Genomic DNA, 11,109 nt, shown 5'->3' on the forward strand with positions numbered 1-11,109 from the left:
TCCACTGTCAGCAGGCACAAAGGTATATCGTGGGAGCGGGCATAATCAGTAAGCAGGAGGGTTTTCAAGGTATTGTCCCTAGCTTCTCGGCCTTGGACAAAGCCCACCTGGTCCATATGAATAAGGTCTGGCAATAACGGTTTCAATCGGGTCGCTAGGATCTTAGCATAAAGTTTAAGGTCGATTCCAATTAAAGAGATAGGTCTGTAATTGGCACACGATGCGGGGTCCTTCCCCGGCTTTGGAATTAGAGATATGTGGGCCTCTAACGTTTGAGGAGGAAAATCCGAGCCGTCAGGAATCGAGTTAAAGACCCGAGCCAGAAAAGGGGCCAGCAAAGTGCTGAACACCTTATAAAATTTGGCAGTAAAGCCGTCGGGACCAGGACTTTTGCCGGAGGGGATAGATGCAATAGCTGCCACAACCTCGTCGACTGAGATCGCCGTTTCCAGGTCCGAGACAGTCTCAGCAGGTAGGCAAGGGAGGGCAGTCGCCGACACATACGCAGCTTTGTCCTCGAGGGAGGCTCCCGCGGCACCCTGGGGCAGGGACGCAGACAAATGGTAAAGCGACTGATAGTAAGTCGCAAAGGATTGACCAATCAGCTTCGGGGTCATCACCAGGGACCCTGTTGGGTCACGAATCCGGTCAATAAATGTAGAGGCAGCGCGTGGGTGGAGTGCGCCAGCCAATGGTCGACCACATTTGTCTTGAGACTTGTATCTGTGTAGAGCCAACTTCTGGTCGTACGTGCGGGCGGAGGCCACATATAGGTCTCTAAGTTGGGACCGAGCCGTAGAGAGGTCGGCTAGAGTGGCAGAGGATGGGGTCCGGCTATGCTTTGTTTCTAGATCGCGTAGCTTTAGAGTCGCAGCCGTAATAGAGGCCGACCTTTCTTTTTTAAGACGGGAACCCATCTGGATAAAGGAACCCCGCAGCACTGCTTTGAGCGCTTCCCATTGCAGAGGGAGGGACGTAGGGTCCTCAGCGTGGTCTAAGTAGAAATTGTTAATGACAGTGGAAATCGCGTCCACGCAGCCCGCAGTCGCCAGTATAGAGTCATTAAGCCTCCAGGTCCATTCTCTCATCGGAGTGTCCGGGGGGGAAAGCGTGAGGAAAATCGGGGAGTGGTCGGACCAGACCAACGTCCCAATGTCTACCTCGGGGGACCAGTCAAGACAGGCATGGTCCACGAAGAAATAGTCTATCCGGCTGTACGACTGATGGGCAGACGAAAAGTGAGTGTAGGTCCTAGAGGTCGGGTGGAGGATTCGCCATACATCAACGATGTGCAAGTTATGAAGGACACGCTTCAGGGCACGCAACTTCGTATAGGAAAGAGCTGAACGAGAGGAAGAGGTATCTAGTGTAGGGTCTAATGGAAGGTTGAAGTCGCCGCCTAGGAGGATCCTCCCCTCCGCAAACCCCGCGAGTAGCTCAAGGTACCGCAAGGCCCAGGCAACCTGATTAGCGTTAGGTAAGTAGAAGTTGGCAACCGTGTATGTCGTCCCCCAGAGAGCAAACTTAACCAGCACGTACCTTCCCTGTGGATCTGCAACATGGTCAATCATGATGACAGGCAGGGATTTATGAAAGGCCACAGACACCCCTTTGGACTTCTGAAGCGGGTTAGAACTGTGTATCCATCGGTTGTAGTACCTGTTGGAGCAAGCAGGGACAGAATCGGAGCAGAAATGCGTCTCTTGGAGTAGCAGGATATTGACATGGCGCTTATGCATATGGTATAGGATTTGGCCCCTCTTAGAAGCAACATTGAGGCCCTGTACATTATAGGAGCCTAGGATCAAACGGGGGCGAGTACTTATTGTGTGGGCCATAGTAGGACGCGGGCGGGTAGGCAGAGGAGAGGAGGCCTCCAGGGGAATGGAAGCCGCGATCAGAAAGAAGGAAGGACAGCAGAAGAAGAAAAAACAAAGAAGAGAAAAAAAAAAGAAAGGGGGGGGGGAGAAGACACAGGAACAGTGAATATAGAAAGGGAGTGGGAGAGGAAAGAAGAAAAAAAGAAAAAAAGGGGGGGGAAAGAGCAACAAAAGAAGAAGTAAAACGAGAAAAAAAAAGGGGGGAAGGGGGGGGTGGAAGGCTAAGTAGTACACTGAGTAGTAGACAAGGGGGACTCCAGGAGGGGAGCCAAGGAAACTATGGTGCCTGAGTACAGGACACCGCGCGTAACACACGATACGAGCACAGAACCGTGCTCAACCTATGGGGGGGTGGAAGTGTGAAGAGGGAGATAGAAGCACATGAGCGGGTCCGGCAACCCAGCAGATTTAAACAAAAAATCAATTATGTGTACACCGAAGAAGAACAACAACATTAGAGCTCAATACGGGGATATTGGTAAGGACGCAAAATTGCGACCGTCAGGGGAGAAAGCAATAAAATCATAAAACATGTTAGAACAACAATATAAGAGCAATTGAAACATTAAGCTGTGGGCTAGGATCTATCAGAATCATGGAGAGTCAGGCGACCCCCCCAAACCCCAGCTGGACTGGACAACAGCAAGGGGCAGGGGTAAGGTCACACCGAGCCAGTAAGTACATGAAGCCGTGGGGCAGCGAGCATTAAACAGAGAAAAAGGAAAAATTGTCACGAATTAGAGGAAGCATTAACATTGTATAACAATACCAATAACATGAAACATAAGAGACAACTCAAGAGCCGGCGGACCCCAAATTCTGTGTCTTGAACGGTCACATAGCGACCCCCTCAAACCCCAGCCATTCATAGCAATAGCAAAGGGCAGAAGCAAAGTCAGACCAAGACGGATGAGGCCGGTAACTGTGGAGAGAAGCATGTTATAGCAGGAGAGGGCAAGCAGGGGGTCAACAAATAGGGTCCGGTCGCACTAGCACAGTCAGAGTGGAGTGCGGTATATGCAGTCATCAAGCTTCCGGAGACTGAGGGCGGCTAGGCCTGTGCCTGGGTAAGGCAGATCTTGAGCGGGAGCGACGACTTCTCTGAGGAAGGGGACCAGATGACTGTGGTCGCGTCCATTCAACTGGAGGATCCAGCCAATTCGGAATGTCCACCGGAGCATGACCCAGGAAGGAGAAGAAGTCGGGTAGTTGATCAGGATCCGCTAGCACGAACTTCCGGGAGTTGAAAGTCACTTTGATGCTGAAGGGGTGCCCCCATGTGTAAGTGGCCCCAATTTGACGTAACAAGTCCAGTAAGGGACGGACCACTCTTCGCATATGTAGAGTATTGCGGGATAGGTCGGGGTAGATGTGAATGGAGGAGCCATCAAAGTCAAGAGATCCCAGCTGCCAAGCCTTTCTCATAATTTCTTCCTTTAGGGTATAGTAGTGAACCCTACATAACACATCACGGGGACGGCCTTCTCCCCTACCTCCCGGACCCCCCACTCTGTGCACCCTGTCCAGTTCGATGGCCGTGGTCGGGGCTCTACCGAGAATCTGATTGAGAATGGCAGTCACTGTGGGTTTAAGATCCGTACCAGAGGTGGCCTCAGGGAGGCCCTGAATCCTTATGTTGTTCCTGCGACTCCTGTTTTCGCCGTCATCTATGCGGAGTTGTTGCTGGCGCAGGCGGTGGAGGTGGTCCCGGGAGGCAGTCTCCAAAGCCGTAATGCGGGACTCATGGGCTTCCTGAGTAGCGGTGACAGCGGCAACAGTGGAGTCCGTAGCGGAGACCTGCTGGCGGATCGCATTCAAGTCAGCATGCAGCGAGAGCTCCATTTTAGAGGCCCAGGATTCGAAGTCCGACCGGAAGGCAGAGAGAAGGGAGGCCGCCTCCGACCTGAGGGTTCCCCCACAATCCCTGGAGTCAGGGCCCCCATTCATTGAAGAAGAGCTGGGCAGGGGAGGCGAGGATGAGGATGCTGCTGGAGAAGGAGGCCGCACCGCGCCTCCCGTGGCCCCATCAGGAGGAGTAGGCAGAGATGGCGGAGGGGGAGGTTTGGTTTTACCCACTGTGCGACTGGGCGCCATCTTATCAGGTCTGGGGGAGCGGGGTTCCGGTAGCGCTGTGCGCAGCAGGTAACGTTGTATGGAGCTCTGTTGAAGGTCTGCAGGGTCAGCGAGGTGGGAGCTGCCCGCAGACATGCGTATAGTAGGTGTAGTCAGGCTAAAAGGTAACTGCTGGAGCCGGACAGTCCCGTGGCTCAGCACCTCATTACAAGCGTCTTCAAATCAGTTACAAGAAGATGCACATGGGCTGGAGGTCACGGGCATACAGTGCAAGTTTATTAATGTAGGAAAAAATTTGATCAGAGCAATCCACAGCAAAAAGGGATCAAAAGGACAGGGGAACTGTTGCAGGGATTTGTAATATAGTCAGTGAGGGCCTGGTGCAATACTCTGCAGCTGTGGGTATAGGGATTTGCAAGAAAGTCAGTGAGGGCCTGGAGCAATACTCTGCAGCTATGAGTATGTAGCTGGAAGACTGCACAGCAGCAGACAGGTACCTGGCAGGCTGATGGATATGCTGCAGGAGTTGTGAGGGACACTCAACAGGGCTGAAGGATAGCAGGCAAATAAGGATGGAAGTGGACAGGGGTCAGCCAACAGTCCACAGAACCCCCCAACTCACAGAGTCCGCAAAGCAGCAAAATCAGAGCCCGGACTGTATCCCCCCTCAGCACTGGAGGTCCGTAGCAGCAGAGTATGATCCCGGCAGCTTCCCAAGGAGGATGAGGATGGGACCCCAGGTATCCCTCCGTAACAGGGGGGTACCCCAGGACTCCTAGGTGCAGATGATGGATGTAGGGGGGGCCGGCAAGATGGCGGGCAGCGGCGGCCAGGGGCCCTGGGAAAACGGATGGCGGAGGTCCCCAGACTTAGAGCAGGCCAGGCAGACAGTGAGGGGCGTCCCGAGGGGGGGAGACCGGGAGGATGGAGAGGGCTGCGTTCGCTTACCGTCCCGGGCGGCGGATCGCGGAGGTCAGCTAGGCCGCAATGTCGCGGGTAGGCCGCAGGCGCCGGTCCGGCGCGATCCCCTGGAGGAGCTGCACAATATGCGGATGGACGGCTCCCCGGTCACCGGCGACGGTCAGAGAAGGTGTGGATGCCGCGATCGGGTGGTCAGGAACGGGGATGCTGGTGGATTCGGCCGTGTCCCGCACGGAGCTCCCTCTTCATGCGGCCATCTTGGCCAACGTCCGGACACGCCCCCCACCCAGACATTCTTGATTAAAAAAAAATCTACGGCTATCTACCAGGATGATGAGGAGGAAACGAGGGTGGACATTTCAGCAAGACAATGATCCCAAAGCCAAGGAAACTCTCCATTGGTTTCAAAGAAAATAAAGCTGCTAGAATGGCCCAGCCAATCGCCTGACTTGAATCCAATAGAAAATCTATGGAAAGAACTAAAGATCAGAGTTGATTGCGGTCATGCAATGCTGTACCCAAACAATATTTACATCCTTTTTTTCCACAAACAGAGCTTTCTTTTGGTGGGATTTGATCACCTCTGCAATTTTATTTCTTGCGATAATAAAAAAAAGCGAAAAATTTACATTTTTAAATTTTTGTCATATATTTAGGTCAAAATGTATTTAGCTACGTCTTTGACAAAAAAATTCTCAATGAGCGTATTTTTAACCACTTTAAGACCGGAAGATGTTACCCCCTTCCTGACCAGGCTATATTTTGCGATTCGGCACTGCGTTACTTTAACGGACAATTGCACCGCTGTACCCAAATTAAATTTACGTCCTTTTTTTTTTTCCCCCCACAAATAGAGCTTTCCTTTGGTGGTATTTGATCACCTGTGCTTTTTTTTTTTTTTTTTTTTTTTTAATTTTTGAAAAAAGGAGCGACAAACTATTTTGTCAAGATACATAACATTCCCCCAAGAAAAGTTACAAATCAAAATGTAACATTTAGGCCAATTTGTTTTCTGCTACATATTTTTGGTAAAAAAACATCGGAATAAGCGTATTTTGATTGGTTTGCGCAAATGTTATCATGTCTACTAACTATGGGAAAGATTAGTCATTTGTATTTTTTTTTTAACTAGTAATGGCGGTCTGTGATTTTTTGCGGGACTGTGGCTTTGCAGCGTACAGATCGGACCCCTAACTGACATTTTTAACACTTTTGGGGGTACCAGTGACAGTGCTAAAAAAAAATATGCACTGTTACTGTAATAATGACACTGGCAGGGAATGGGTTAACAATGTTGGTGATCAAGGGGTTAAATGTGTGCCTCAAGCATACTGACGTGTGTGGGGGGAGGGGGTTGTGTGACACAGATCGCAGGTTCAGCTATGCTGAATCCTGTGATCTGTCCTTGCCTGTCACAGAGAAGATCCGCCCGCTTTGTTTACACAAGCGGGCAGATTTTCTCACTCTTTTCCCGACGATCGGGGAAGAGAGACGGTGATCACCGCCTCTCCTCCTCTGGCCCAACTCCCGCTGTGTTTAGCGAGCCTCCGGCGCTGCGCGCACACCGCCGAGACAGCAGGGAATCCAGCGACTTAGGTCTACGTCGCTAGACCCAGGGCTGCCACCTTGCTGCAGTAGCAGCAACGGGAGCAGTCTTAAAGTGGTTAAAGACCGTTTGTGTGGAAGAATGGGCCAAAATCACACCTGAGCAATGTATGCGACTAGTTTTTCCATACAGGAGGCGTCTTAAAGCTGTCATTACCAACTAATGGTTTTGTAAGGAGTAATAAAAACATTGCAGTTAGCGTGTTCAAAACATTTTGCCAGTATCATTCCATTTTATTACACATAACTTAATTTCTGAACTTATTTGTTTTGGTTTCCTTGTATGTATGGTTTGCATGTGTTGTTAGCGAAATGTGGTGACATTTTCATGTCAATAGCGCATTTAGAAATATATTTACCTAGAAAAATGGGGGGGGGGGGGGGCAGTCAGACTGTGGCCAGTGGGATTAGAAAATGCGCTGGCATCAATGTTCGTAAATAATGTTCCATTTTGTTTTAGTGGAAGCAGGAATATGGACATTTTTAAGTAACTACTTGTCCAAGAGAGTAAGGCTCAGTTCACACTAGCCCGCATTCTGTTGGCTGGATGCTAGTGCAGGAATCACATCTGATCCCGCTCACATAACCACCCCGCAAACAAATCACTCTGCTCTTACTAGATGCACTGGGCTGCCATTCATTCTGAATGGCACCCCCACGTGTCCCATCCCACAGCTCTATTGCAGGTGTGGGAACCACAGGGAAAAATCATGGTCAAAAAGACTATGCAATTTTCCTGCAGGCACGTTTTTAAAAAAGTGCATGCATCTTTTTTTTCTGTGGGTGCGGGCACAGCAGCCCATTGAAATTAATGGGCTGCTGTGACAAAGGAAACGCAGGCCATATGGCCGGCAATAGTGTGAATCGAGCCTAAATTGGAGTCCCAATCTTCTTGTCCCTCATGACAATCTTGTACATGATAAAAAAAATGTAATTTTACCAGGATGGAAAATTTGAAGGGCTGATGGGTTTTTTTTTTTTTTTTATTAGGCAGATGTGCTTTTAAGAATGTCTGGGGCTTTAACCACTTAAGGACCAGGCCTATTTCTGACACTTGTTGATTACAAGATAAAATCAGTATTTCTCTTACGTCCTCCGACAGTCGCCGCCTCCTCTAAGTCATCACTGTTGGGTATTGACTTCCCATCCGCAGGAGTAGCTAGGCATATAGACTTAGTCCAAAGACATTAGCATATACACACCCATGGGGGCTGTCCCATCTGGTCAATACCCCCCCTGCATCACCACTCCCAACTCAGTTTTAATCTGCCTAGCGTCAGGAGTAGTCAGCCTTACCTTGTGCTGGGGCTTCAGTCTCAGCCTTCCTAATCTTTTATTTGATTTTCTTTGAAAATGTCAGTTTTTTCTCTTACTTTACTAGCTGTTTATTTTGTCAGCTTCTAGTGTTAGTCTTCTCTTCAGATGAAGATGGATCATGCGGTGCTGGGATTCGGACTGACCGCCCTGGTTCTCCAGAGCAAAAGGGTCAGATGGACCCCCAGCCCGCCATCGAGCGTTCAGCTATGGCTCGCCCTGGCATTACGAACGACCCATCCCTGTTCGCTGCAGGGATGTAGCCGTGAGGTGGCTACCTCACAGGACAACTCTGCGGTGCTGCAGTGTCATGTCCCTGGCTCACGGCACTCCCTGTCAGGTGAGGACAGCGGTTTTCTGTGCATAGAGGCTTCCCACGCCATCTGGTACAGGTAAGTACTTCTGTGTGGGGACTCTGTCTGGGGTGGCAGTCTGTGTTGCTGTGTGCCCCCCATGTCTGTGCCTGTGTGACTCCCTGATGCGGTCCCTGCGGGGATCGCTTGTGCAGTTTTCTGTATGTGTGGGGGTCCCCTTCCCTGTGTCACTTCGGTGCATTGTTGGGGGTGCAGACTTTGTGTGAACTCGTGCGGTCCGCCATCTTTGATTTGGACAGGCATGGTCAGCCTCTCTGTGGGCGATACTACATGCTGTTTTGGCGCCATCCGCCGCCATTTTGGTGGGTGTAGAACGATCGGTCCGACCACATGTTCGGCGGCCATTTTCTTGAAGCCTCCAATGCAATCCTATGGGGCAGCCATTTTCCCTAAGACTGAAAGTCTTTAAGTTCAGCTTACTTCAGCAGCACTTCCTTTCCATCAGCAGCAGGACATCGGTAGCAATGCTCTGCGAGCTCTGCAGGTTATTGCTCTCAATCTTCCTCTGTGTTATCGCTTCTGGCTCAGTTTCTCTTATCCTTTTGGGGTCTTTTGTCACTATAGCGGTAGCGGTGGGCTGCGCACACCGCAGCGATTTTAAAGGACCAGTACATTTGTATTGCACTGTGGTTTTGTTTCTGATATCTTGGGCAATGGATTCTCAGGAAAGCAAGTTTCCTCCAGCTTTAGTGGGGGGCCCCAGTTCTCCTGTGGCCCCGCTGCGACCCGATTTGGCTGCTGTGGTGGCGACCTTGGTGGCTAATATGGAAATGCTGATGGCTGAACGTGCTGCGAAAAAGAGGCCCAGATTGTCTCTCTTCTGATTCAGATGGGGATATGGCTGCTGCTGCTAGCGTGCCCTTTTCAGGGTCCCGCTCATCCTTGGACCCCCCGGGGTCTGAGGGGGAGGCTGAGGTGGAGGGGGTTGATACCTCCTCCCCGGGGTCGCCTGAAGAACGGGCGACCATGGATGAGTTGATTGTTTCTGTTAAGGACACCTTACATTTAGAGGATGAGCCCTGTCCTCCGGGCGTTGTGTCCTCATTTGGGACGCACAGGACCCGCAAGTCTGCGCAGGTTTTCCCTTGCCCGGCTGAGTTTCATTACACTGTTAATGAGATGTGGCGCACGTTAAAACGTCCATTCCTGGTACCTAGTCGGTTCAAATTGCTTTATCCTTTTTCGGCTACGGAATCACGATGGTGTGTGCCTCCACAGGTAGATCACACTGTGGCTGTGTTGAACAAGGCTACCTTGGTTCCTACTGAGGATACCCCGGTTTTCCGGGATCCCACGGACCGACGGTTGGAGTCTCTAGCCCGCCATTCCTATACGGTGGCGGGTTTGTTGCTCAAACCCGTTTTCGCGTCCGTTCTGGTGGCTCAGGCGGTGGCTGATTGGACTAAGATGCTTAGGAGCAATCTCGTGTCTGATGGTGTTCCGCCTACCCGGCTGGAAATGGTGGATCAGATCCACCAAGGAGTCATGTACTTGTGTGATGCAGCCTTGAATGAGGCCCCCTTGGTGGCTCGCCTCTCTAGTGTCGCGGTGCTTAACCGGCGACTGATATGGCTGAAGAGCTGGTCAGCCGACCAGTCCTCACGGAAAACAGTGGCTGATTTTCCCTATGCTGGCTCTCGCCTTTTTGGTGAGGCGTTGGACACCCTGGTGAAAGGCACGGGGGGCAAGAGCACTATGCTGCCCCAGAACCCGAAGAACAAGTCTTTTCGAGGCAAGCGGGGTTCTGCGCCTAGATCCCATCAGGGGTCCTTTCGTGCCTTTCGGAACCAATCCAAGGGCAAGCCCTTCAAGGCCCAGGGCAACCAGAAGAAGCCCTGGGCGGGTAAGCAGAAGTCCGGCAATGCCGGCTCAGCGTGCCTAAAGGGGCGCCCTCACCCATTTCTGGGGTGGGGGGACGTTTGCGCGGTTTCCTCCAACCTTGGCTGCTCCGGATATCGGACAGGTGGGTTCAGGAAATCATTTGATCGGGGTACAAGATTGAATTCCTTTCCAGGCCAGCGGACAGATTTTTTCCCTCAAATCTACACTTGTCCCCAGGGTGTCTACAGGACCTGCACCAAGCGGTGCAGGACCTTCTGTCTCAGGGGGTGATTGTCCCGGTGCCTCATCGGGACAGGTTTTGGGGGTTTTATTCAAACCTGTTCACTGTGCCCAGAAAGGAGGGCAAAGTGCGTCCTATTCTGGACCTGAAATCGCTGAACCGCTTTGTGCGTGTTCGGAAGTTCCGTATGGAGTCTCTCCGTTCGGTGGTGGCCTCCCTGAGTCCAGGGGAATGCCTGGCCTCGATAGATCTGAAGGACGCGTATCTACACATCCCCATTTTCAGCGGTACCTTCAGTTTGCTATCGCAGAGGACGACAAGTTTGTGGCGTTACCTTTCGGTCTCGCTTCGGCACCCAGGGTTTTTACCAAAGTGCTGGCGCCGGTTCTGGGCCTACTGAGGGCACAAGGCATTGCGGTCTTGGGCTACCTGGACGATCTCCTTCTGAGGCCAGCCAGGACCTTGTCCACCACGGTACAGACGCTTCGGGAGTTCGGATGGACCATCAACGTTCAAAAGTCGGCGTTGTCTCCATCGGTTCGTCTTCCCTATCTGGGAATGATTCTGGACTCTGCTCAGGCAAAGGTGTTCTTGCCGGAGGACAAGCTCCAGACCTTGCAGGACGAGATCAGGTCCCTCAGGGACAACCCGTCCTCGTCACTCAGAACCTGTATGAGGTCTCTGGGATTGATGGTGTCGGCCTTCGAGGCAATACCCTTTGCTCAGTTTCACACGCGGGCTCTCCAGACGGAGATCCTGGCCAGGTGGGACAGACTGCCTCAGTCCCTGGATCTGTGTGTCTCCTTGAGTCGTCAGACCAGATTGGCTCTTCTGTGATGGCTCCAGTCCCTGTCGGTGGCGGAAGGCAAGTCCTTCCGTC

Source organism: Pelophylax lessonae (assembly GCF_965119305.1).
Source record: "Pelophylax lessonae genome assembly, chromosome: 4".
NCBI lineage: Eukaryota > Metazoa > Chordata > Amphibia > Anura > Ranidae > Pelophylax > Pelophylax lessonae.